This window comes from Oryctolagus cuniculus, chromosome 11 (assembly GCF_964237555.1).
Source record: "Oryctolagus cuniculus chromosome 11, mOryCun1.1, whole genome shotgun sequence".
NCBI classification, from domain to species: Eukaryota; Metazoa; Chordata; class Mammalia; order Lagomorpha; family Leporidae; genus Oryctolagus; species Oryctolagus cuniculus.
Window position 1 is genome coordinate 80182012 of NC_091442.1, and position 24939 is coordinate 80206950.

A 24939-nucleotide genomic window follows, 5' to 3' on the forward strand; every position below is an offset into this window, starting at 1 on the left:
TCTGCCTTGCAGCGCCGGCACACCAGGTGCTAGTCCCGGTCGGGGCGCCGGATTCTGTCCCGGTTGCCCCTCTTCCAGGCCAGCTCTCTGCTGTGGCCCAGGAGTGCAGTGGAGGATGGCCCAAGTCCTTGGGCCCTGCACCCCATGGGAGACCAGAAGAAGCACCTGGCTCCTGCCTTCAGATAGGCACGGTGTGCTGGCCGCAGCGCGCCAGCCTCGGCAGTCATTGGAGGGAGAACCAACGGCAAAAGGAAGACCTTTCTGTCTCTCTCTCACTGTCCACTCTGCCTGTAAAAAAAAAAAAAAAATTAAATTTTAGAAGATTTTTTAAAGGACAGAGAAGGAGCTCTTTTATGTGTTGGTTTGTTCCCAGATGCCTGCAATGGCCATGGCTGGGATGGACCAACACAAAGAATCAACACCTCAATCCAGGCAGGGTAGCAGGGACCCAAATGGCTGCCTTTTGGGATACATGTTAGAAGGATGCTGGAATAGAGAGTGGAACCATGACTCAAGACCTGGCCTTCTATGTGGGATGTGTGCATTTTTGATGAGTAGGTCAAATTCCTGTCTTATGTATGTATAATCTTTAAATGGTATTCTAAGTCATAAAAAGAAACCTATCCAGGCTGTCTTCAGCGTCTAACAGATTGTATTGAGCTAGTAAATGCAAGGGGATTTGTTTCTTTCTTTTTGGGTGGGTGGGGGGGAGTAAATAGAACCTGAGTAGAATGTAAAGTACTTTTCACAGATAAGATTATGTTGATAATGAATGCATCCCACTCTGGATAATAAAGTTTACTAATGGAAAGTTTTTCTCTTGTAATCTTGTCAAAGTATATTTACTAATATTCTTGCACGTGGTTGTGAACTGTGGGAAACAGATTTTAAGATTAATGATGCAGCCGGCGCCGTGGCTCAATAGGCTAATCCTCCACCTTGCGGCGCCGGCACACCGGGTTCTAGTCCCGGTTGGGGCGCCGGATTCTGTCCTGGTTGCCCCTCTTCCAGGCCAGCTCTCTGCTATGGCCAGGGAGTGCAGTGGAGGATGGCCCAGGTGCTTGGGCCCTGCACCCCATGGGAGACCAGGAAAAGCACCTGGCTCCTGGCTCCTGCCAGGATCAGCGCGGTGCGCCGGCTGCAGCGGCGGCCATTGGAGGGTGAACCAACGGCAAAGGAAGACCTTTCTCTCTGTCTCTCTCTCTCACTGTCCACTCTGCCTGTCAAAAAAAAAAAAAAAAAAAAAAAAAAAGATTAATGATGCAAGAGATTACATATTTTCTACTCAGATGCGGTAGATTTTAAGAGAATATTGGTTTTGTTGTTTTAAAATATTGTGGGTCTGTAAACAATATAGTCTTTCAACTTGAGCCAAAATACTTGCATTTGAGAAATAGTCTATTTCTTTTATCTATTGTCTCTTCTTTCTCCCTGACTTTGTCTGGTTATACAAAAGCTCAAAGAAAAAATTGGTAATGATGCTAAAGTCTTAGATGTAGTCTACTGAAGCCAGTTGTGTCCAGTTTGCTGTTCTTTAGTTTTTTTTTTTTTCATGTCCAACTGTAGAGAAAAAAACTGAAAAGAAATGGAAATTTGGAGAGTATCATCTTTCCTCTGAGACAAAAGAGTTTGTGATTGCTTATGTAATTTTTCATGAAAAAAGAGAAAGACATATTGATTATACTCAGGGGCTGAACAGTTATTCTTCAGCAAAAAGTGAAATTACATTTCCCTGAGTTTTCAAATTCTTGTGGCACTCTATAGTGTATTAATAATTGTACTCACTGCAAGAGACCTAAAAGGGACCTTTTGAGAGCCAGAATGAATTAAAAAGAACAAGGGACAGAATAAATGGATGGAATTTCAATGGATATGGTTCACTTCTTTTTGGCAAGGCTTCTAGTTGACCAAAAATTAGAGAAGCAAAGAAGCAAGCTAAGCAAATTGCAGCTCCAGCCATGAGGTGAGGACTCACCCTTCAAGTGTCTGTTTTGGGGACATAACTGTTGATAACACAAGAAATTATTGGACTTCACTACATGCTTGCAAGTAACAGCATTGTTTCCAGTAGAACATAACTTAAAATTTGGAGTCAAGATTTTTTTCCTCTATTTTCCAGTTATTGTCATTTTTAGATAAAAGATGTTTACTGAAGAATAACAAAATAGTTTCATATGTTGCTGATTATCACACTGGGAGCCTGCTCAAGTGGTATTAATATGAAAATCAGTAGCCTGGAAGTCATTTAAAACTTTGTAAAGTAAAATGAATAGATTTTGTTCAACAAAGGAACTTGGAAAAGAGAATGTAAGAGTTTATATCCCATAACCCTCTTCATTTCTCTCAGCCAGAAAAACGCTGACTGGTGCTGCTGATATATCAGATAAAGGGCTGTCTTGTATGAGACAAAGTCCAACCAGTGTCTCTTGTTACCCTTTTTTGAAAAACAATTCTGGGCAAATCTTTCACTTGGTTGTGTAATTGAAGATCCTTTTGGGATCATGCTTTGATTAAACTGGGATTTGCAAACTTGAAGCCAAGAGTTCCAGTTTGTTAGAAAAAAAAAGATGAAACTGACATCTAAAAATTAGAGGTTTAAATTTAAATACTTGAATTTCTGACTTTCTGGAACAATTGGAAGATCAACTATACTTGAGCCTGTATTCTTGCATGGCAATATTTTTCTAAGGCTTGATCTCATTTTCACCTTGTGAGGAAAGCATGTTCTTTCCATTTTGCTATAAGCCCTGTAACTTCATGATGCCATGTGCAGTGATGTGTCAGTCTGTCATTACTATTTGACTCTCTTAAAAAATAAAAACCCTGATTTGTAGCACATGGAACAAGGAGTAGGAAGATACTCACAAAGTTGCACACCATGTGCAATTATCATTTATCATCATGATTAACTTTTTATCATGAAAAATTTCATTCTTTGCCCTATTGAAATTGGAAACATGAAGAGGAAATTGAAAGACTACATGTTTTAAGAAAAATGGGAGGATATTTTGGTGTGGTCTGATGTGCAAATGACTGCACAGTTTGCGACACTTTTGTGTGGTCCATAGGTGTTTGAAGATTTGCTATAGTGGAAAGTACACCAGATTTGTTCTCAGAAATTTTGAGTGTCAGTCCTCTTGGTGACTGATCTTCAGTAAACTGTCAATGCTACTGGATTCTTTTGGAGTCCTAAGTTATCAAAATTGGAAAGGCTGTAAGGATCTCTTTACCCGTCAGTACTGGACCCAGTGCCATGCCTCACTAGGCCTTAGTAACTTGCCATGTAGAAGGTATTATCACCATTGCCACCATTTCCCGTTGGGACCCATCCTCTCCTGGCGTGAGGCCTTAACAGAGCAGTTCTTACACCAAGGCACACCATCTTGGTCCAAACAGACAAGGCTCACAGGGAATTGTCTTCCTCATCCAGGCTTAGAAGGAGTGCTGTCCTCATAGAATGTACAGTCTGCCTTTTGTCCCAGCAGCTAGAGGACAGAATTTAATGCAAGGTATAGTGGGGGTGGAGGGGTGTGACAGTGCCTGGGATAAACTGTGGGCAATGAGAAGGAGGGTGCTAGAAGGAGTGCATATATCAGTTTCTCTCTAGGTGGTTCTGCGGTACCATGCTGAAGACATCCCACAAGCTTGAGCAACTATTCCCTGTGGAAGCTTCAGAATGCCCCTTCCTTATAAGTTTTTCCCCTTTTCTTTTCTTAATCTTGTTACCTTGGAACTTCTCCTTCCATTAATGCCTTCATGTCTAAGATTTGCCTCAGACTTGATTTTTTAAGACTAAAATACCAGTCTGTCTTCACACAGAAATTGTAATGCATGGCTAAGTGACTTCTGGTTAAGTACTACAGAACAGTTTCAATCATTAAGAAGTAAGATGTTCAAGAAGTATACAGAATAAAAATAATTCCCATTTCAAATGAATACATATTTAATAATAAAGGCACTATTAGTGACTGTTAGAAGCAGGGAGATCCGAGAGGAAATTTCCCCAATATTTTCTAGCTGTGATCCTGGGTAAACATATAAAACCTCCCTGTTTGACTTTCCTTAAAATATATGACCCTATGACTCTGCCTCTTTGGTTCTTGATTGAAACTGACAAGGCTTTCCAGGACACAGTGTGTTAAGGAAATGTGGGAAGAGAAGTCAAGGTGAATGATGAGTGTGTGGTCCAACGTGCTCCTTGGCACTCAGCATGAGTCAAGTGAGTCAGGGAGATGATCTCACAACAGAATCTGTGCTGAGGCCTGGAGGCGAAAAGAAAATGGCAATCAAAACCAGAACCTGCAGCTGCGCTTCTGAGCTTGTCAGCTGCAAAACAAGAAGTTCCTAAGTTGCATCAGGAATGGAAGATAAGATTAGGTGAGATGGCTTTGCTGGAAGTTCTTGAGGTTGTGGAAAAGCCCTTTTGGGTTTCTCTTCCCCTCTTTTAGGCTAGCCTAAGGAAAGCTTCGCATTGGAAACACCACCTGCAAGACCATTGTGTTTCTTTCACCCAATACAACTGGCTGATTTTTTAATGTTGTAATGCTGAGTATTTTACAAGTGATTAAGGAAAAGTACTACAACATAAGTTCATTTTTCTTGCTAGTTGATGTCAGCTAAAGGCAGTATTTTATTTGTGAAAAAAAAATACTTGTTACTGTATTTTATAAGGTTTTTAAGTGTTATGAAATTGGGGAGTATTGCCCAAACAAAAATAAGCCAGAAGTTAAAAGTATATTTCAGAAAACCAATACATCGAAATTTGCTAATTTGTATCATTAAAAAATTGTAGTAGTTTGATTTTACAAAGAAAGCAATTGAGGCTGTAATGATATTTACTGATTGACAATACTGGCATGCATGTGTTGTAAGGCAGAATTCCCAGTTGCAAACTTTGAAATCCATGTGCTATAGGATATCAGTTTGCCCACTGAAAATTTGAGCAGCTGCTGATGAAACTCAAAGCTAAACTTGTTGGAACTTCCTGCTTAACTGGCTTGTTGAGGGAGCTCCTACACCAAGTGATGAATACCATAAACTTGACCTTGTGGTGCTGATGCCTCTTGGATGCCAGGACCTTGGCCTGAGGCTCTAGGAAACTGGACTCCTGCCTTTTCCCATGCCAGCAAATGGAAGCTGCCCAAAGAGTATTTCCCCTCCTCTGCTTGCTTCTGAATTGATGACTCAATGGGTGAATCTCATTAGTGAAGCACAGGTCACCTGTGTGGAATCTGGCTGCAACTGGAATTTGACTTTCTCATTTGGGACATGGGATTAATTATATAAGAGTACTTCAAAATGTGGAAGAATTAAAGAAAAATGAGTGGCCACTAACATGATAAGTATTTAGAGCAGTTGGGGGAATCGGAATTCCTACCTATATATGTGGCCCACAGTGTGTTTTCTGAATCATGCTGCATCTATGCATTGTCAGAACGGCCTCTGCTTAGTGCCAGTGCTTTTGAAATGTGGTTCTTGTACTGGCATCATCAGTACCACTTGAAAACTTATAGAAATGCAAATTCTTGGGCACTAACCCAGATCTGCTGAATTGGAAGCTCTGGGAGTAGAGCCCAGCGATGTGTGTTTAGCAAGTTCTCCAGGTGATCCTTAGCCTTTGGAAATCGAGGAGTTTGCCGTCTGCTGCCTTGTGCATTCTCTTGCTTCCTGTTTATCCATTGCTTCCTTGTGAGGGACAGTCCAGCTTTGGGAACTAGAGTTATAAAAGCAACAGAAAACCTAAATAGAAGCCATGATCAATCACTAGCATACTTTTACATGGCTGTGGCTCCTTTGTGATTCTTACTCATATGAATATGAGGTTTTCATTTATGAGGTTTTATGACATTATCTTAACTTTGTGTCATTGAAATATGTCAGATAGGAGATGTGTTCATCTGAGCTTTTATTTTTTAAAAGATGTTTTAGTTACTTTTTTATGAAAGGCAGAGATTGAGAAACAAAATCAGACTAAGAGCTTTTATTTGCTGGTTCAAATGTCTGCAAAAGCTTGGATTGATGGCTGCGTCTGGTCCAGAGCCAAGAGCTCAGAATATAATCTGTGCCTTCCACATGCAGGTAGCAGAGACTCAACTACTTGAGCTATCATTTGCTCCCATTTGCAGAAAGTCCCAATTGGGAGCTGAGGCAGGACTTAAATTCAGGCACTGTGATGTGAGATGAGGGTTCCCTGGTGTTTTAACCAGTAGGCCGAATGCTTGGTCCAAACTGGGCTTTCAAGTGAAGATGATGGAGTTTTACAGTTTTAGAGTTCAGAAGCGTCCCCTTTAATTGCAATTTAGACAATAAATCTTTTAACTTGCATGAATGCTGGGTGAATTCTTTAGGTTTGATACTCCCCAGTCTTGGAAAACTAAAACCAGTTGCCTCTCAGAGTTGTCATTGGTATGAATTGGAGTTGCCTCTTCGACTCATCTGTGTGTATACTGTGGTACTTCTGAATTTGGAACTATTGATTTGCAATAAATTCTTAGCTATATCCACAGTGAATAGAAGAAGAGGTACTATAGCAATAGAGAGAAAAGTCCTAAGTCACTTACTTATCCATCAAATATTTATCAAGCATTCAGAATTTGGAAAGCATTGTGCAGCTGGTATTCTTTCCTGTAGAACTGGGAAAGAAATTGCAGAACTGAATTATCACCATATGTGTCATGTGTGATTACCTATGCTCAAAGGGTAAGAATCTCATAAAATACTGAACCCCCAAATAAATGACTTAAAGCCTCATATAGATGGCCTTTGCAGGAAAGAAAGGAAAGTGTCTTTCAGGAGCATTGATAGTTACTGAGAGTCTGGTTTGGGCTGAGCCCTTGCTTAGTTACCTTTTTTTTTTTTTTTTTTTTTTTTTTTGACAGGCAGAGTGGACAGTGAGAGAGAGAGACAGAGAGAAAGGTCTTCCTTTGCCATTGGTTCACCCTCCAATGGCCGCCGCGGCTGGCACACTGAAGAGACAGAGAGAAGGGTCTTCCTTTGCAATTGGTTCACCCTCCAATGGCACACCGTGGCTGGCACACACGGCGCTGATCCGAAGGCAGGAGCCAGGTGCTTCTCCTGGTCTCCCATGGGGTACAGGGCCCAAGCACTTGGGCATTCCTCCACTGTACTCCCTGGCCACAGCAGAGAGCTGGCCTGGAAGAGGGGCAACCGGGACAGAATCTGGTGCCCCGACCGGGACTAGCACCTGGTGTGCCGGCGCCGCAAGGCGGAGGATTAGCCTACTGAGCTGCGGCGCCGACTGGAGGGATGTGCACTGTTTAATGAACAGCACTGGAACACAGCCTCACCCAGGTGCTGCCCTTATTTTTAAGGGTATACATTCTACTGGGGGCCTGACAAGTATAATTTTAATAAAATGATATAAATCTAACCAGAATATTAATCTATAATGTTTTAGTCTGGACTTTATATAAAATAAACTCTATGTATTATTACCAACAGAGATGGATTTTGGACATCTTTATTTTCTAGAGGTTGGGAAATCCCAGCTAAAGATGCAGGCAGAGTGATTTGTTAGGACCTGTTCCCTGGTTCACAGTGTCACCTTCTTGCTGTATCCTCACAGGGGGGAAGGGTGGTGCAGCTCTCTGGAGCCCCTTTGACAAGGACACTGATCCAATTTATGAGAGCTCTGTTCTCAAGGTCTAATCACTGACTGCTTCCTAAAACTATCGCACTTGTGGTTATGATTTCAATGTTTGAATTTTGGTAGAATACATTCAGACTATATTGTGTACCTACAGATACCCAAAGCAGAGTAAGTAGTAGGTCAGATGCATGATACACCTGACTCACAGCCCAAGTCCAGTCAGAAACGCATCTTTTTGTCAGAATAGATATATGTGGGGCCAAATACTTTATGTAAGGTCAATATTGTGGAGTATGAGTGCTGGAGAATGAGAAAGTATGGGAAACAAATACAGGTACATTATTTGACATCTACAGAAGGGCTGGCAATGCAGAGTTTGGTCAGCCAGGGGCCTCCCTGTCAACTTGGAACAGCGACAACTTTGGGATACATTACCAGTGCAGTGGGGATCAGAGTTATGGGTTTTTACTTATCAGATCTTTTGGATTGAAAACTACTTAATTGGTACCCTTAGGACACTAAGATAGAGAAACTTTCCAAAGGCTATACAACAGTAAGTAGCAGGGCCGGGATCACCCTGGAGTGGCTGCTGCAACCATTACATTAAGCTCTTCATTTTGAGAACAATTATAGTGGTACACTGCCAGCATCTCAAGTTGGAATATTAGTTCAAGTCCCAGCTACTCTGCTTCCAATTTGGCTACCTGCTAGTGTGCCTGAGAAGGCAGCAAAGGATGACCCAACCCTGCCACTCATGTGGGAGACCTGGATGGGGTTCCTGGCTCCTGGTCTAGCCTTGACTCTGCAGGCATTGGGGGGTGAACCAACAGATGGAAGATCTCGCTCGATCGCTCGCTCTCTCTCTCCCCTCCCCCTCCCCCTCTTCCATTCAGATGAACAAATAACTATATCTTAAACTCTTCAGTTAGCTACTCTAGTTGTTCTGTACCAATTTTACTCAGCTTTGTGGAGATTAAGTAGCTTGCTTAGGACCATGTAGTTCTGAAGTGTCAGAGAAAGTTAGACTTAATTCCATATTATTCTATCCATAACACATTTTGGCTAATTATTGTGGCTAATTATTGTCTTATAGAACATTTTTTACTTCAGCTATGCTAATATTCTGGGCAAAAATTGTCCAAATGCATGTGGAAAAGATTAAATCTTTAAACACCACAGCTGGGAAGACAACTTGAGTATAGCTGTTAGGGCCAGTTTGTTCTGGCAGACTCTTGAAGTGGACGTATTATAGGCTATGGGAGTGATAATAAGGGACATTGACATTTGCCAGGATGACTTCAATGCTTTTTGTATGTTGTTAAAACAAAACATTGTGTTATGAAAGAATTGGTGATGGGGGCGAGGAAGAGAGAATTCTGCCATCTGCTGGTTCACTTTACAAATATCTGCAACGGCCAGGGCTGGGCCAGATTGAAGCTGAGAGCCAGGAATTCAATCTAGGTCTCCCACGTGGGTAGTAGGGATCCAAATACCTGAGCCATTACCTGCTCATCTTCCCAAGATGTACATTATCAGGAAGCTGAAATTGTGGTAGAACCCCAAAAACCTGAGTGTGCTCGCCTTACACACAGCAAGCCAATTACTGATAGGAGGGTCATAGAAGATATTAGGTATTTAGCAGCATCACATATTGCAGTGCCAGTTCAAGGCCCTGCTGCCTTGCTTCTGATCCAGCTAATGCACCTAGGAGAGGAGCAGAAGATGACCCAAATACTTAGGTCCCTGCCACCCACGTGGGAGACCTGGATGGAGTTCTAGGCTCCTGGTTTTGGCCTCGCCCAGCCCTGGCTGTACTGAATATTTGGAGAGTGAGCCAGCAGATGGAAAGAAGGTCCTTCTCTATCTCTCCATTTCAAATAAATAAATGAAATCTTTTTAAACCAGGTATTTATTGCAAAACACAAAGCAAGGAGCTGTACAGCTTTCCCCTAAATCCTGGGTTCCTGGAAGTGCTAATGGTAAAGTTTCTTATAGATTGAAGATGAGGTTGAGAGATTTGTGTTCTGCTTGTGTTGATGTGCAGTGTTCTTGGCTTGCCTTTGATTGCCTAGTCACATCATGTTCTTATGGAAATCTTGTGGGTGGCAAAATGGTCTTCAATTAGGTGATGGTGACTTGGTTTTCAAGTCTTCAGGTTTCTGGAAACACCATCAAGACTAGACCTAGCATCAGGATGTTACTATAGGGAGATAAATGACTTTGTGAGTCTTGTGATGAAGGACCCAACAGGTCTAGCTATACCACTCCTTCAATTTAGTGAGATAATTTTAGTAAAATCAGAGAAAGGAAACTTTAAGGAAGGGAGGCTTGGAGACCATGGGAGACAAGTACCTGATAGCATTCAGCATCTACTTTAAAAAGAACTGAATAGTGATCACTTTCAGAAGGTAGAACATAACTGGAACTCAAACCCAGGCACTGTGATAAGGAATTCAGGCATCTCAACTGGCAGATAAGCCACTAGGCCAAATATGGACTCCTTTTTGTACATTTTCTAATGAATCTCAGTTTAATATTGGCTCCATCAGTTGAGTGATGCAAACTATAATTCCTTTGATTTAGAGCATTTCTCTCAAGTTATCTGTCCCTGATGCTCACTGAGCTGACATGACTTTGAGTTGGGATGGACCAGTTGCCACAATTTCACTGTAAGCATTGACTTGCCATCTCCTTCTCTTGTTTCTGGAGGGTTTGCTCTACTTTCATGGGTAGTGTCATGTGTACTTTGGGTACTCAATAGAAACCAAATGCTGAAATGACTCTGATAGGCTCCCATGAGACACACATGATGTCCACAATATCTTCCAGCAGGACTGGCTGCAAGGTTTATGGGGCCCCGTACAAAGTAAAAAGACCAGGTGCTTTGTTAAAAACGTATTAGGAATTCAGTCATTCAATCAAAATGATGACCACATAGCATGAAACCCGAAGTGTAAAGTTCTCCTGAATGGGAGGCCCTGAGAAAATGTACAGGTCACCCTTGAAGCTGACCCTGGCTTCAGTGAAGTCATGTAAGGGAGCGATTCCCAAATATCTGTGTTCTGATGCTATTCTGTGGCAAAGCTTTCACTGTAGTAATATAATTAAAAATACCGTGCTGGCATCCCATATGAGCACTGGTTCCAGTCCCAGCTGCTCCACTTCGAATCTAGCTCTCTACGGTGGCCTGGGAAAGCAGTAGAAGATGGCCCAAGTCCTTGGGCCCTTGCACCCATGTGGGAGATCTGGAAGAAGCACCTGGCTCCTGGCTCCTGGCTCCTGGCTCCTGGCTCCTGGCTCCTGGCTTCAGATCGGTACAGCTCCAGCCGTTACATCCATTTGGAGAGTGAACCAATGATTGGCAGAGTCTCTCTCCCTTTCTCTCTGTCTCTCCCTCTATGTAACTCTGTCTTCAAATAAAGAAATAAATCTTTAAAAAAAAAATTAAAAGATGAATTTATTTTGGTACAAACATTTTTGAAGTCCATACATATTTTTTCATAATAGATACTTTCCATGAACTTTTTGAAGATCTCTTATATCTTCAGGAAGCAACATATTTAAACTTCATAAGAAAATAGTTTTTTATGTTCTTAGTGTGTACCAAAAGTTGTTAAAAGAAACAATTGTAAGAAAATAGTTTCTCTATTCCATATTCAAAAGATATTTTCTATCTCATTTTCATCATTCCCCTTCCATATAAGGATCCACAAAATAAATCTTCCTAGGACTTGATGCCAGCAAATCTTCTTCTCAAATGAGCTTGCTTGCAGCCAAAGAGAACTGCAAACTATTACAAAATTTAACTGAATGCTAAATTTGATCTTCAATTGCAGAACTGTTTTATACCATTTGAAGGATCTTTCCTTCTAATGGTTTCTTTGAAATTTTTGTGTTTTAGCTGTTGTTACTTTGTTTCAGATGCTTTCATTGTGAAAAATTTCAAACCTATTTTTAAAGTATTAGATTGATTACATATTGTAAATAGTAAAGAATATTAGACACTGAGTGACAAGAGTTACATGTGCAGATAAATGTTTTGATGAGTTTGTAGACCTTTATTATCTGGAAGGGGTAAGACTCACATCAAACGTAGGTACTTGGCCGGAGCCGCGGCTCAATAGGCTAATCCTCCACCTAGTGGCACCGGCACACTGGGTTCTAGTCCTGGTCGGGGCACCGGATTCTGTCCCGGTTGCCCCTCTTCCAGGCCAGCTCTCTGCTGTGGCCAGGGAGTGCAGTGGAGGATGGCCCAAGTCCTTGGGCCCTGCACCCCATGGGAGACCAGGAGAAGCACCTGGCTCCTGGCTTCGGATCAGTGCTACGTGCCGGCCGCAGCGCGCCAGCCGTGGCGGCCATTGGAGAGTGAACCAGCGGCAAAGGAAGACCTTTCTCTCTCTCTCTCTCTCTCTCACTGTCTACTCTGCCTGTCCAAAAAAAAAAAAAAGAAGAAAAGAAAAAAGTAGGTACTTTATCTCATTAAACCTTCTGTGTCTTATCAGCATGTTTCTCTTATGATGTTGCCAATTGGTAGTACTAGAACAAAGAGGAGGATGACTGTTTCTTGATGTAATTGTTAATTCCAGATTTTGCAGCCTTGGCAATCAGACTGTCATTCTTTTTCCTTGGATTTTTAGCCAGTGAAAAGTATTACTTCTTTCTTTTCTGAATAGAAACTTTCTTAAAATTGCAGTTACAACCATGAAAAATAATGCTGGTTTCAGCCTAGAAATGTGTAAGCAAAAATTTACCTGTCTTAGGAATATTGAGAAGAGAGACTCTGGTTTGCCTCTTGCCTACCTACATCTTAAACATACTGCTTCACAAATATTTCCTTTCTTTTAATCAATTACTTATGGATAATTAGGTCAACATTCTGGAAGCTCTGTTTTATATTTTTATTGTTATTATTTGAAAAGCGTAGTGATATAGATAGAAAGCCAGAGAAAGACTACTTCTTTCCACTGGTTCATTCCCCAAATGGCCACATGAGCCAGAGCTGGACTAGGGCAAATATAGGAGCTCAGAACTACATCCGGGTCTCCCCCATGGGTGGCAGGGACCTGAGTAATTGGGCCATGCTCCTCTGACTTCCCAGGGTAGCAGAGCAGCTATGACTCAATCTGGTACTCGGGCTTAACCCTCTGCACGAGTTGGCCCCTCTACATTCTGGAGCAAAGCTGATGTGCCTTTTTACTATTAATGTCATGATGATTGCAGTGGAATATTCTTAAGTAAAGTAAATGGTGGCTACACATTTCAAAGAGAAGGAACTTACTTAAATGAGTAACCTACATGGTAAAGGTTGTTTATACATTACTTTATTTCATTTGTATCATAACTTCAGAAATAAGTACTATCTCCATTTTTATATATTACAAAAGTGAGACCCAGAGAAGTAAATTTCTCAGTAGGTCACAACTACAATTTGCAGAACTAGAATGTGCCTGCAGGTCTTTACAATCCTCTCTGATTCTGAAGACTGTACACTTTTTCTCCACCACACTCTTGGGTAATGCTGCTGTAAATTGAGCTGGATGCTAAAGGTGGTGAGGAGGCTTGCCAAGAGGGCACTTGGGAGTTGATGAGGTTGATACTGTATTACTGGTTTTGTTGTCACCAAGCCAGTCCTTACTGTGCAAAGACTTCCCAGAAGAGTTACTTTCCCAGAACTTCAGAGCTCATTGGAGATTACACTGTCATCTTTGACAAAAACAAAGTTAGGAAGCCTCAGATTTGAGAAGGTCCTTTTCTCTCATCTAGTAACATATAGCTGTGATATCTGATGTATGTATTCATTTGATATTTTTTTAACTATACAAAATACTGTGCCATCCGGAGATGCTGTACTGTAGTAAGGAGGCAGCAAACAGTCATGTGTGTTCTTTGTTGTGAGACATACTTGTATTGAGTAATTTGAATTGTGATAAATAGTGCATTTGATAAGTTCAGGATGTTAGGAGTGAAAAAGAACCAACCAGTTTGTAGTAGAGTGGTAGGTAGCTAAACAAAGGAAATGGGATTGGCTGAGCATTCCAGGCAGAGGGTCCAGGAAGTTTACAGAACAGTCACCTGCATAGAAGTAGCACATCTACCAGGTGCAAGGGAACAGGATAAGAGTTGCAACTACTTGGTTAATGGTGATGCTCTGAACCCTGTCATTTGCCAAAGACTTTTATTAACACATAGTGAAAAGTTAGCATACTGCACTGTGTGGAGTAGGGACTGCATGCATTTTTCCTGAATTTTCAAATTATTTATTGCTGTGTAACTATTTCTAATCTTAGTGATGAATTACTACTGGTATCTCAAGGTTGTGTGAGTTGGCCAGGCTCAGCTAGTGGTTTCAAGAAGCTCGGCTAGATGCTGTAGAGTTTCTTGTGATCTAGTCTTGTAAGTAGCAGAACTAGACTTTTTCGAAAGTCTCTGAAGTCAACTTAGATTCAAGAGAAAGGAAAATAGATTTTAATTCTTGGCTTGGGAATTTGCAGGTCACATTGCAGATGAGGACACGGGGAGAAATACCTTGTTGCTACCACTTTTGGAAAACACAATCTGCCCTGCTGAGTAAAAGGGTTGGGGTGTCAGGCCTGAAATACTCCTTGAAGGACTGGGTTATTGGCTCCTTAAAATCCCGAGGATCTGATTTGTTTCGTGTTTTAGGAGCTGCCCAGATTAGAACTCATTTGGATTAATTTAGTCTCTGACATGGCATTACATGCACAACATTGCCAAATCATTCTGATCAACTTACTATTCTTAGCCTCATTTTAAAAAAAAGTATTAAGAATAAAGATTATGAAAGGTGATTTGTCAGCTACATTATGTTGTGGTACAAATGACAATGATTCTTTCATGTGTTCAACACACAGCAATAATAACGATAGCAATACTTAGGGTACATGTTTACCAGAAACTATTCTGCTAGCCTAGGGACTGGACTATTGTTAAATTGATGATAGCACAAGGAGCAACTTCCTGCCAAGCAGCATGCCACATTAATGGGAATATAAATACTAAGAGAAACAGGTACTGAATGTTTTCCTCATGAGTTTCAACTCTAAGAAAGCAGTTGGACATTCATCAAATAATCACACAAATATGAAGTTATATCTTGGACACAAACCATAATGGGGAGAAAGACAACTTGGCTTTAAAAAGATACACAGTACTTTGTGCCAGGCATGAGATAATTTTAAATAGGTAGATAACGGTTCCCACCCCGGATACTATGCAAAGATTGTAAGTTGGGTGAGTGGTTTGGGGGGTTTTAGAGTGACCTAAATAATAGTTAGCTTCTGGCTATATAAACTTTAGAAAGGAGCTGAAATACAGATTTGATGATGATGAAATTGTTTCAAGTGTATTTTTATGGGCTTTACTCCTTGTGGTTTTAATTTGAACAAAAGGATTCAAAGATGGTGGAAACTGCTTAAAATGTCATTTGTAACAAATTCTGCCTTTTTCATGACAAAACTTCCCACTTTACCCTTCTAGAATTAAATAAAAATTAATTTTTCTTTCTGTTGTGTAAGTTACAGAGAAGTGGGCCCATTCCAAGAAGTAATAAGGAAAGCCAATTCTCTATTGTTCTTCCTAAAAAAAAAATAAATAAATATTCTTTAAATGCATCTTGATACACTATCAAAAGTTTTAAATTTGTACTATATGTAGGAAGATTGGGCTTTGAACTTTTAAAAAAAAAAGGTTTATTTACTTGAAAATCAGAGTGAGGCCGGCATCGTGGCTCAATAGGCTAATCCACCGCCTGCAGCGCTGGCACACTGGGTTCTAGTCCCGGTCGGAGTGCTGGATTCTGTCCCGGTCGCTCTTCTTTCTGTCCAGCTCTCTGCTGTGGCCCGGGAGTGCAGTGGAGGATGGCTCAAGTCCTTGGGCCCTGCACCCGCATGGGAGACCAGGAGAAGCATCTGGCTCCTGGCTTCGGATCAGCGTGGTGTGCCGGCTGCAGCGCGCTGGCCTCAACGGCCATTGGGAGGTGAACCAATGGAAAAGGAAGACCTTTCTTTCTGTCTCTCTCTCTCTCTCACTGTCCACTCTGCCTGTTAAAAAAAAAAAAAAGAAAGAAACTCAGAGTGAAAGAACTAGAGGCAGATTTTTGTTCTGCTGATTAATACCCCAAATGGCTGCAATAAACAGATTTGGGTCAGGCAGGAGCCAGGAGCCAGAAACTTCATCTTAGTCTCCCACATGAGTGGCAGGGATCCAAGTAGTTCTGCCATCATTCAGTGCCTTCCCAGGAGCATTAGCAGGAAGCTGGATCAGAAGCACAACACCTGGTACTCAAACCAGCACTCTGATATGAAATGCTGACTTTGCAAGCGACAGCTTAACTCGCCAGAATGCCAGCCCTAGGACTTGAATTTTACCGATACCTTTTATTAACCAAACATTCTTGGGTGGTTGTACTTACCACTTAAAAAAAAAAAAGTTGTATTTATTTGAAAAAATAGTTGGATGTGGGGAGAGAAAGATTTCTGTCTTCTGTCTGCTTATTCACTCCCTAAATGTCCGCAACCACCAGGGTTGGGGCAGGCCAAAGGCAGGAGACAGGAGCTACATCTGGGTCTCTCACATGGATGGCAGAGAACCAGGTACTTTGGTGGTCCTCTGCTGTCTTCCCATGTTCTTAGACTGGAGCTGCATTGGAAGCAGAACAGCCTGGACAGTAACCAGCGTTCCTGTACGGATGGTGATGTCACAACCCACAGTTTAACATGCTGTGTCACAGTGCCAGCCCCTGTACTTACCACTATTGAGCATAAATTTCCACATTTGAGAAGTGGGGTGATGATACCTTTCTCTCTAAATTAAAGAACACTAAAGCATTATAAAATTATTTTATAATTATCAATTAATACTTATTTGGCATTAATTGGAACTGAATTTTATGAGTATATTTTATATATCCACTTAAGATAAATTATTGATGGCAAAACTATGTTGGAACTTCAGATAGGTTGTTGTTGGAATTAAGGCTGTTTTGTGTGTGAATCATTTTTTGTGTAGTCTTTTAAGTAAGTTAATATGTTTTGGGTGTTAGTGGTGTCAGTGACTAATTGTCTCATTTTGCTCTGATAGTAATTTTAGGGTAATACACAGAGAGTACTTGTTATCCATTAGTAAAGTTGGATATGGAGCAAAAATTTTACAACATGTCGTTTGCAGATATTTATCTGAAAAAACCTAGTTTGCATTCAAATATTTCTTGGGCTTAATGGTGCCATTTTCTCCTACATGTGTTATTAACTTCCACAGTGGGCATTTGTTGCTGAAATATAATGTAAATACAACACCAACTCATTTGGAGATTAAATGAATCCTGTTTTTGAGTATATTAGAAGTAAAGAAGGTCATGCAATGTTTTTATACAATTTTGTCATACAATGACTAAAATTTATCTCTCTTTGGACCTTTTAAAATATTTCTCAAATAATTTTTCTTCTAGTTTTAAGAGAATGCTATTAACCCATTTTTAAACTATTCATTATAAGAATAGTCATCTTTTGATTGGCTGCTTTTTGGTACTAATTATCCTACAATATAGAGCACCTATTATATATTAAACTGGATGCCAGGCTCAAATTTAACAGAAAGTTTGGAAAGATGGTAGACAGCAAGAAATAAAATTCTGGGGCAGGTGTTGGGCACAATGATTAAGATGCCACTTGAGATATCTGCATCTCATGTCAGAGTGCCTGCCTTTGAACCCCAGCTGCATTCTGAATTCCTGCTTCCTGCTAATGTGCACCCTGGAAGGTAACAGGTTATAGATCAGGTGATTGGGTCCCTGCTGCCCATGTGGGAGTCCCAGATGGAGTTCCTAGTTCCTCACTTGGGTCTTGCCCAGCCTCAGATGTTATGGGCATTTAGGGAGTAAACCATGGTTTGAGAGCTCTCTCTTTGCCCCTCTGCCTTTCAAATACATAAAAGAAATTGTGAAAAATTAAATTCTGAAAGCTATAGTTATTTTAGGAATTTTAACACATGTATTCTATTTGTATTTGTGTTCATACTGTATACTCTCAAAAGCTGTTCATTAGAAATATTTATATGTGTAATGTGATCTATTACAATTGAGATTGTAATTTCTTTTTTTAAAAAAGATTTATTTATTTATTTGAAAGAGTTATATAGAGAGAGGAGGAGAGGCAGAGAGAGAAAGAGGTCTTCCATTCCACTGGTTCACTCCCCAAATGGCCACAATGTCCGGAGCTGGGCCTATCTGAAGCCAGGAGCTTCTCCTGGGTCTTCCACATGTGGGTATAGGGACCCAAGCACTTGGGCCATCTTCTACTGCTTCCCCAGGCCATAGCAGAGAGCAAGATCAGAAGTGGAGCAGCTGGGACTCAAACTGGCACCATATGGGATGCCGGTACTGCAGGCAGCGGCTTTACCTGCTATGATTTAGTGTTGGCCCCGTTTTGTTTTAATGTTTACATATTTGAAAGATAGAGAGGGAAGGAAAGCTAGGAACTCGAACCAGTCTATATGGGATGCCGAAGTTACAGGCAGCAGCTTTTCCTGCCACGTCACAGTGCTGGCTATAATTTCAATAAACAGCATTTTATTGTAGGGACAATAGTAATTGAAGATGAACCAGGGAGGACTATAAAATATAAATATGAATTTTTTTACAATTTTGCTTCACTTTACCATTTCCTTGTTCCAAATATTGTAGTTTAAATCACACCTTGATTTTTATTCACTCAGATACATGGTTCACCAAAAAGATCATCAAGATTAGAATGATCTGGGCTACTTTGTAAAATTAGTGATACTCAGGCTCCACCCCAGTCAGTTAAATTGGCATCTCTGCGGCTTAGGGCCCAGGCCTGGCTGTTTTAAAAGCACGCCTAGTGGCTCTAAATCAGACCATAGCTGTGAGGCCCGACTGGAGACCCTCACACAGCGCCCTCTCAGAAATGAATGGTGGCCGCTCGTTAGCAACTCTGCATCTTCTGAAGCCTGTTGGTTCATAAATATCTGTGGTCTGGCTCCATTCTCCTCTTGCCGCTTTTTCTCCCATTGCTCCCACTTAGGAGATGTAAGCCTCATTATTTAGAGTACAACTGGCCCCAGGATGCAGTTTTAGCGAGATTCCAGCTTGGCTGCTAGTGTTGACTGGAACGCGTTCTATAGAGCCAAGCGTTTTGTTTTTCTCTCAAGCAACTTGAGACTTTATATCATCGAAGATGGGCAATGGTGAACCAGCTATCTGATTTTCTCCCTACTCTGTGACCCTAGTGAAGCTGTTAGCTGTCATATATGGCCCTTGACATGGAACAATATGAGATCATGGTGGGGGATATTGCTGATTGTACATCAAGGAGCTGCCTAGATAGTCTGTGAAGTGAAAAGACCCAACTGCTGAGAATGATAAAGCTGCCAGAAACAGCTTTGGTGCTGAAGCCTGGAAACTTCTCCGCCTTGTTCACTGCTGGGTTGCTGGCTCCTAAAGCAGATCAACCACAGAATAGGCACATCATGCAAACTTGTTGAATGAAGGCACAAAACATCAAACTGTAAGTGCTGAATGGATCTGGGGAAGGCTATTAAATGTTAGCCTTAATGATCATTATTCTTATTTATAGAGTGCTTTGGCTACAAATCAGCGAGCTAAGATGACACACAGGCCTGGATACACACACACACACATGCACACACAAATACTATATATTGTCTGTTTAAAATTCATAATCCTATTAAGTATTATCCTCATACCATAGGTGGGGAGACCGGTTAGCAACCAGTTAACAGCAAGATTGGCATTAAAGATCAAGTCTTCTGATTCCAAGCCTGCATGATAAAACCACTGTTAGATACCAGTAATGCCTCTTTTTGTGTCTCCAGGAAAAGACTCCTTGAACACCCTAGTGAAAACCAGTCATCCTAATGGAAGTTACTTATACCCTGCATTTTTTCTTTCACTGCCTTTCTCTGTTGAGATGTGAGATGTTGTTTCTGTTTACCACATTAACACCTAGAGAGTGTTTAGGTACATGGTAAGTGCTTGGTGGATGAGTGAACAATTGAACCCACTCTCACCTTCACTCTCCAAATATTTAGCTCTACCATCCAAATACGCAGTTAGGACATCTGGGCATTGCCTTTGATCCATTGTCCAACCACACTTCTCATAGTTGGACTGGTTATGTTGATTTGGAAATATTACTTCAATCCTTCTTTCCCTCAGTTTCTATGTTACCATAGTAGTTTGAATTTTTTTGTTTGTTTTTTTAAACTATGGTTTTGCAGTAGCATTCTAAACCATTTCCCTACCTTGAGTTTCCCTCTGCTGTGCTCCGTAAGACTTTATAATGCCTTGATTCTCAGTTGGGAAAATACATGTCTGGACACTTTTTTTTTTTTTTTTTAAGAGGAAGGGTTTATTGTCAGGTGGGGGAGGTCCGACAGGCGGAGTCGGGGGGGGGGGCGTGTCAAGGCAGAGAGTTCAAGAGAGAGCACCTGTATGGGAAGTAGGTCCTATTATACCTTTGCAGGGGGCAGTGAAATAGGAGCAGCAGATCCGGTTAGGGTGGGGTGGGTGGAGCTGACACCTGTGGTTGGGCCATTTGGTCACTTGACTTCAAGCAGTGGCAGCGGGGGGGGGGGGGGTTAGAGCCTAGGAAGGTGTCAGGGTGTAGATTGTGCCATAGATAAGACTGTGCCATTTTACTAACATTACCTCCTTCTGTTTTTAAGAAAGCAAGTGTTGTATGGGATTACATCAGCCCCAAAAGTCCAGGAGGAGTGGAGGAACGATGATCTCTCTTTAGAACTACTTCCTACTGACATGGGGGTGATGAGTTACTTTCCGTGGGCATAGGGCTATGTCTCAAGCTACATTCTCCTGGGTGGGGGCCAAGAATATCCCTGTAGCAGCATTTGGTTGACTACCTGGTTGGTGAAGGCTTTGGTTCATTCCTTTATCACCTCTTGTAAACACTTAATCAGACAAGATAGTATCAAGACCAGGGTGAGAATAGCAGCCAATGGTCCTAGGAGTGGTACAAACGAAGTAATGAAAGGATTTTATAGAGGGGCAATGAAGGGGCCTCTGTACCCTAGTGAAGACTGTTTGATGGATGTGGTTTGAAGCTGATCCCATCCAAGACTGGGAGAAAGCTCACTTGTCTTTTGCAGATAGAGGGGTTTGTAGAAAAATTCTGAACAATCATACAACATTAGGTGGGGGAGAGGACCATCAACACACATGGGTCAGGAGTAGAGCCATTGATGTAAGAGTAGAGGCTATGATTACAAATAAATGAGGCCGGCCGGCGCCGCGGCTCACTAGGCTAATCCTCCGCCTAGCGGCGCCGGCACACCGGGTTCTAGTCCCGGTCGGGGCGCCGGATTCTGTCCCGGTTGCCCCTCTTCCAGGCCAGCCCTCTGCTGTGGCCAGGGAGTGCAGTGGAGGATGGCCCAGGTGCTTGGGCCCTGCACCCCATGGGAGACCAGGAAAAGCACCTGGCTCCTGGCTCCTGCCATCGGATCAGCGCGGTGCGCCGGCCGCAGCGCGCCGGCCGCGGCGGCCATTGGAGGGTGAACCAACGGCAAAGGAAGACCTTTCTCTCTGTCTCTCTCTCTCACTGTCCACTCTGCCTGTCAAAAAAAAAAAAAAAAAAACAAAAAAAAAAAAAAACAAATAAATGAGGCCCCAAGTGAACTAGACAGGGTATTAGAGGACCTAAGAAAGCTGCTGTTGAAACCACGAGTAAGTTTTCCAATTGAGAGGCAAATAGAAACTGACAGAAGGGACCTGATAATAATCTGGTGGGCTTTAAGGCCTTTTCAGTTATGAGGCTCAGACCTATCTATCTCTTCACATGGGGTACATTATAAGGGAGGCGTGAACCTCTTTAGTAAGGTACCCTGTTGACTTCCATTACCTAGCTGGCCTGGCAGGAGAGCAGGCCAGGTAAAGGCAGGTGGCATCTCTAACAGGAAGTGTACAGCTTTGCCTGCAATGTTGCTGACCCTACTTGGCCATTCTCTCAGCTGCAGTGGTTACTTTGGTAGCTGAGCCAAGTGAAGGCTCTTCAGCTTGGAGCCAAGAAGATCTGTGGCTCTGACTTGGGCGTCCTTCGACTCCAGGGCGGTTCCATTTCCAGTGATCAACTCTTGGCTGGCAGAGCTGCCAGGGCTCTTCATAAGTGGACTTCTGCTGAAGCCCTGGCTTTCAACATGGAAAGCTACTGCAGTGGACTGGGCTGTTGGGTCTCCTTGATGGCAGATCACTGTGTAGAGCAGCCATTAATTGGCCTGCCACCTATCTTTACATTGCTCCTGCTGCCTAGCTTTCTTTTCCTTATGGTTTTTGTTAAAGCCAACCAGAGGAAGCCTTTAAGAAGATGCAAGTCAAGGGGGTGCTCATTCCCATCTCTAATCTTTGGTGGCCTAAACTAGAAGTCTTTAGTCATAGGCATGTTCTGATAGTGGTTTTTCTGTAAGGTAGACAATGCCCATGAGGAAAGCTATGACTTTACTTTAACATCAAACATGATGACCATCTTATATATAACATTTGAAATCATTAGTAAAACTTTATCTCCTTTCATTTTGGTTTGAAAAGGGAGATTTTGCCTGTTTACTGTGCCCATGGCTAAGTAAACCTGGCTGTGAAATCATAATTTAAGCTCTCATTTTGGCTACAGAAAAATGTTAGCTATCCCTTTTATAAGATCTAAAGATAAAACTGTACATCCTGGAGAGTCCTTCAGTATAGAGTCAGTTTCCCACCTTGAGTAGAATAGAGAAGTGAGAGAACAAGTCAGGCTTCCCAGATCGCTTGCTGACAATAACAATATCAAATGAAAACTTAGCAAGTGATTTAACTGTTAATTAATGATTCAAGAAAACATTTACCAGAAGGTCCAATGCCTTCTATAAATTTCAAGACAAGAGTACATGTGTTTGGAAACATTGCTTAAACATCTAACACAAGTGTAACTTGTTTGACCAGCAAACCCAAGTATAAACATGTCAATAAATTTAAAACATCTGGTACAGAGATTTAGGTCACATAAAGCAAACAAAAAGTATCTTTGATTAACTTAGCAATTTATATTTATGAGCAATATTTTGTCTATAAGCTAATTAAAACAGTTCTTAAACTTTCCCATGTATACATACAATATATGCACATGTGTAACATGGCATACAAGATAGTGCAATAAGGCAGCTTCCATAATTGTTTCCTAAAATCTTTAGCTGTTTTTTAGGATTACCATCAACCAATTAGAATTACTGTCTGCTTTTAGTAATCTGAATTAACCCTACTTTTTCTAAGTTGGAACCTGGAGCACAGTGTTTGCCTTATCTGCTTATAGAACTGTCCTCGAGTGTGAACACAATAGAGATTAGGGAGAAAGAGGTCCTTTGGAACCTAAAAGGACACATTTAAACACAGAATCAACAACGTTCTAACTTCATGAGCAGTAACTGATTCTTAGAGGGTGTGGAGAATACAAAACTGTGGATAACAATGGCTTTAAGTAGCCATGTTTTAAAATTATAAACTCATTAGCCAACAAGAAAAGGCACTTGATTATTCCATGCAATATTTTTGAAAGCACCTGTAGGATTTTATAAAACATCCCTTTAAGGTGTCTGGGCCTTTATCATTAAAATAACCATCATGTCTGGTAACACAAGATCATTAAACTTTTTATCTTTTGGACGTTTGGATCAGTAGCATTTAACATTATTGTAACTTTAGCACCACCTCACATCTTGACAGTACCTGTAATATAATCCAAGTAGCCTGATTAGTTAGTATCTCTACAAGAAGAGAGACATACTTTTTGGTATTTCCAGGGACCCAACAGGAAATATCAAAGTCCAGAGAATTTGGAACTTTGATTTTTTTTTGTGTGTGTGTGTGTGTATTTTTTTTGGGGGGGATGCCTGTCAAAGATGCCAAGGAGGTTTAAAATACATGGTAGAAATAGGATCCCTTAATATCATGACATAATATAGACCAGATTTGATCATTGTTAGGTTTAATGGGGAGAGCATCCCCATTAAGTGTATGTTGAGTGTATATTCAAACAAACCTTAACTTTAAAAAAAAATTTATTTATTTGAAACTCATAGTTACACAGAGAGAGAGGGAGAGGCAATGAGAGAGAGGTCTTCCTTCTGATGGTTCACCCCCCAGATGGCTGCAACAGTTGGAGCTGCACTGATCTGAAGACAGGAGCTTCTTCTGGGTCTCCCAGGTGGGTCTAAGGGCCCAAAGACTTGGACCATCTTGTGCTGCTTTCCCAGGCCACAGCAGGGAACTAGAACCGGCGCCCATATGCAGGCAGTGGCATCAGCCCCACAAACCGTGACTCTCAAAACTCAGTTGTTCCTAAACAGTCAGAGCTTAATGGAACAGTAAAGAACATGGTAAATTACTTTTTTTTTTTTTTTTTTGACAGGCAGAGTGGACAGTGAGAGAGAGAGACAGAGAGAAAGGTCTTCCTTTTTGCCGTTGGTTCACCCTCCAATGGCCGCCGCGGCCGGCGTGCTGCGGCCGGCGCACCGCGCTGATCCGATGGCAGGAGCCAGGAGCCAGGTGCTTTTCCTGGTCTCCCATGGGGTGCAGGACCCAAGCACCTGGGCCATCCTCCACTGCACTACCTGGCCACAGCAGAGGGCTGGCCTGGAAGAGGGGCAACCGGGACAGAATCCGGCGCCCCGACCGGGACTAGAACCCGGTGTGCCGGCACCGCTAGGTGGAGGATTAGCCTAGTGAGCCGCGGCGCCGGCCGGTAAATTACTTTAACAGTATTCTCTTTGGCCATTCAAAAATTGGAAATAAAATCTTAACTTTAAGAGCTAGTGCATGGAATTATATCCCATAACTTGGAACAGTGTTAACAGAGTCAGAACTAGGGAAGAGAATAGCTTCCTGGAGCTGGCTAGAAAACTGACAGAGTCACTAATTAGACAAAACTATCAAAAGGAGATGCTGCAGGTTTTAAACAGATTTTTAAGATGATTTAAAATATTTACTAACATTTATGCATTGCAAAAACCTCATTGCTTTAGCAGATTATCAGATTCAAGTTCTATGTCAAAGAAAAATAGACTGATAGAAGACAACATATTCTAAATAAGATAACACATCAAATTTCAAACTTAGTTACTTTCAAGTGGGTGTTGAACTATTTTCATATGGATAATTTATGAAAACATTAGCAAACCCAAATAGTTTTTCTTTAGAATATAAGGTGTTAATTGTACCAGCGTTTACATTTAGACACATTTATATCATTTGCCTTTGCTCAATTTACATTTAGCATTTACACCTAGATGAC

General features: G+C 41.6%; 1 protein-coding gene and 1 long non-coding RNA gene across 2 annotated transcripts in view; both read left to right on the top strand.

Annotated features, from left to right (window-relative positions):
* The window catches only part of LOC138844494 (uncharacterized), a 301369-nt gene that overhangs the window by 196826 nt on the left and 79604 nt on the right, over window positions 1-24939 (top strand). The gene's annotated exons all lie outside the window — the stretch shown is intronic.
* Window positions 20263-24063, top strand: LOC138844226 (uncharacterized). Its single transcript, XR_011379791.1, has 2 exons — window positions 20263-20902; window positions 21288-24063. It is a non-coding gene; the product is annotated as an uncharacterized lncRNA (long non-coding RNA).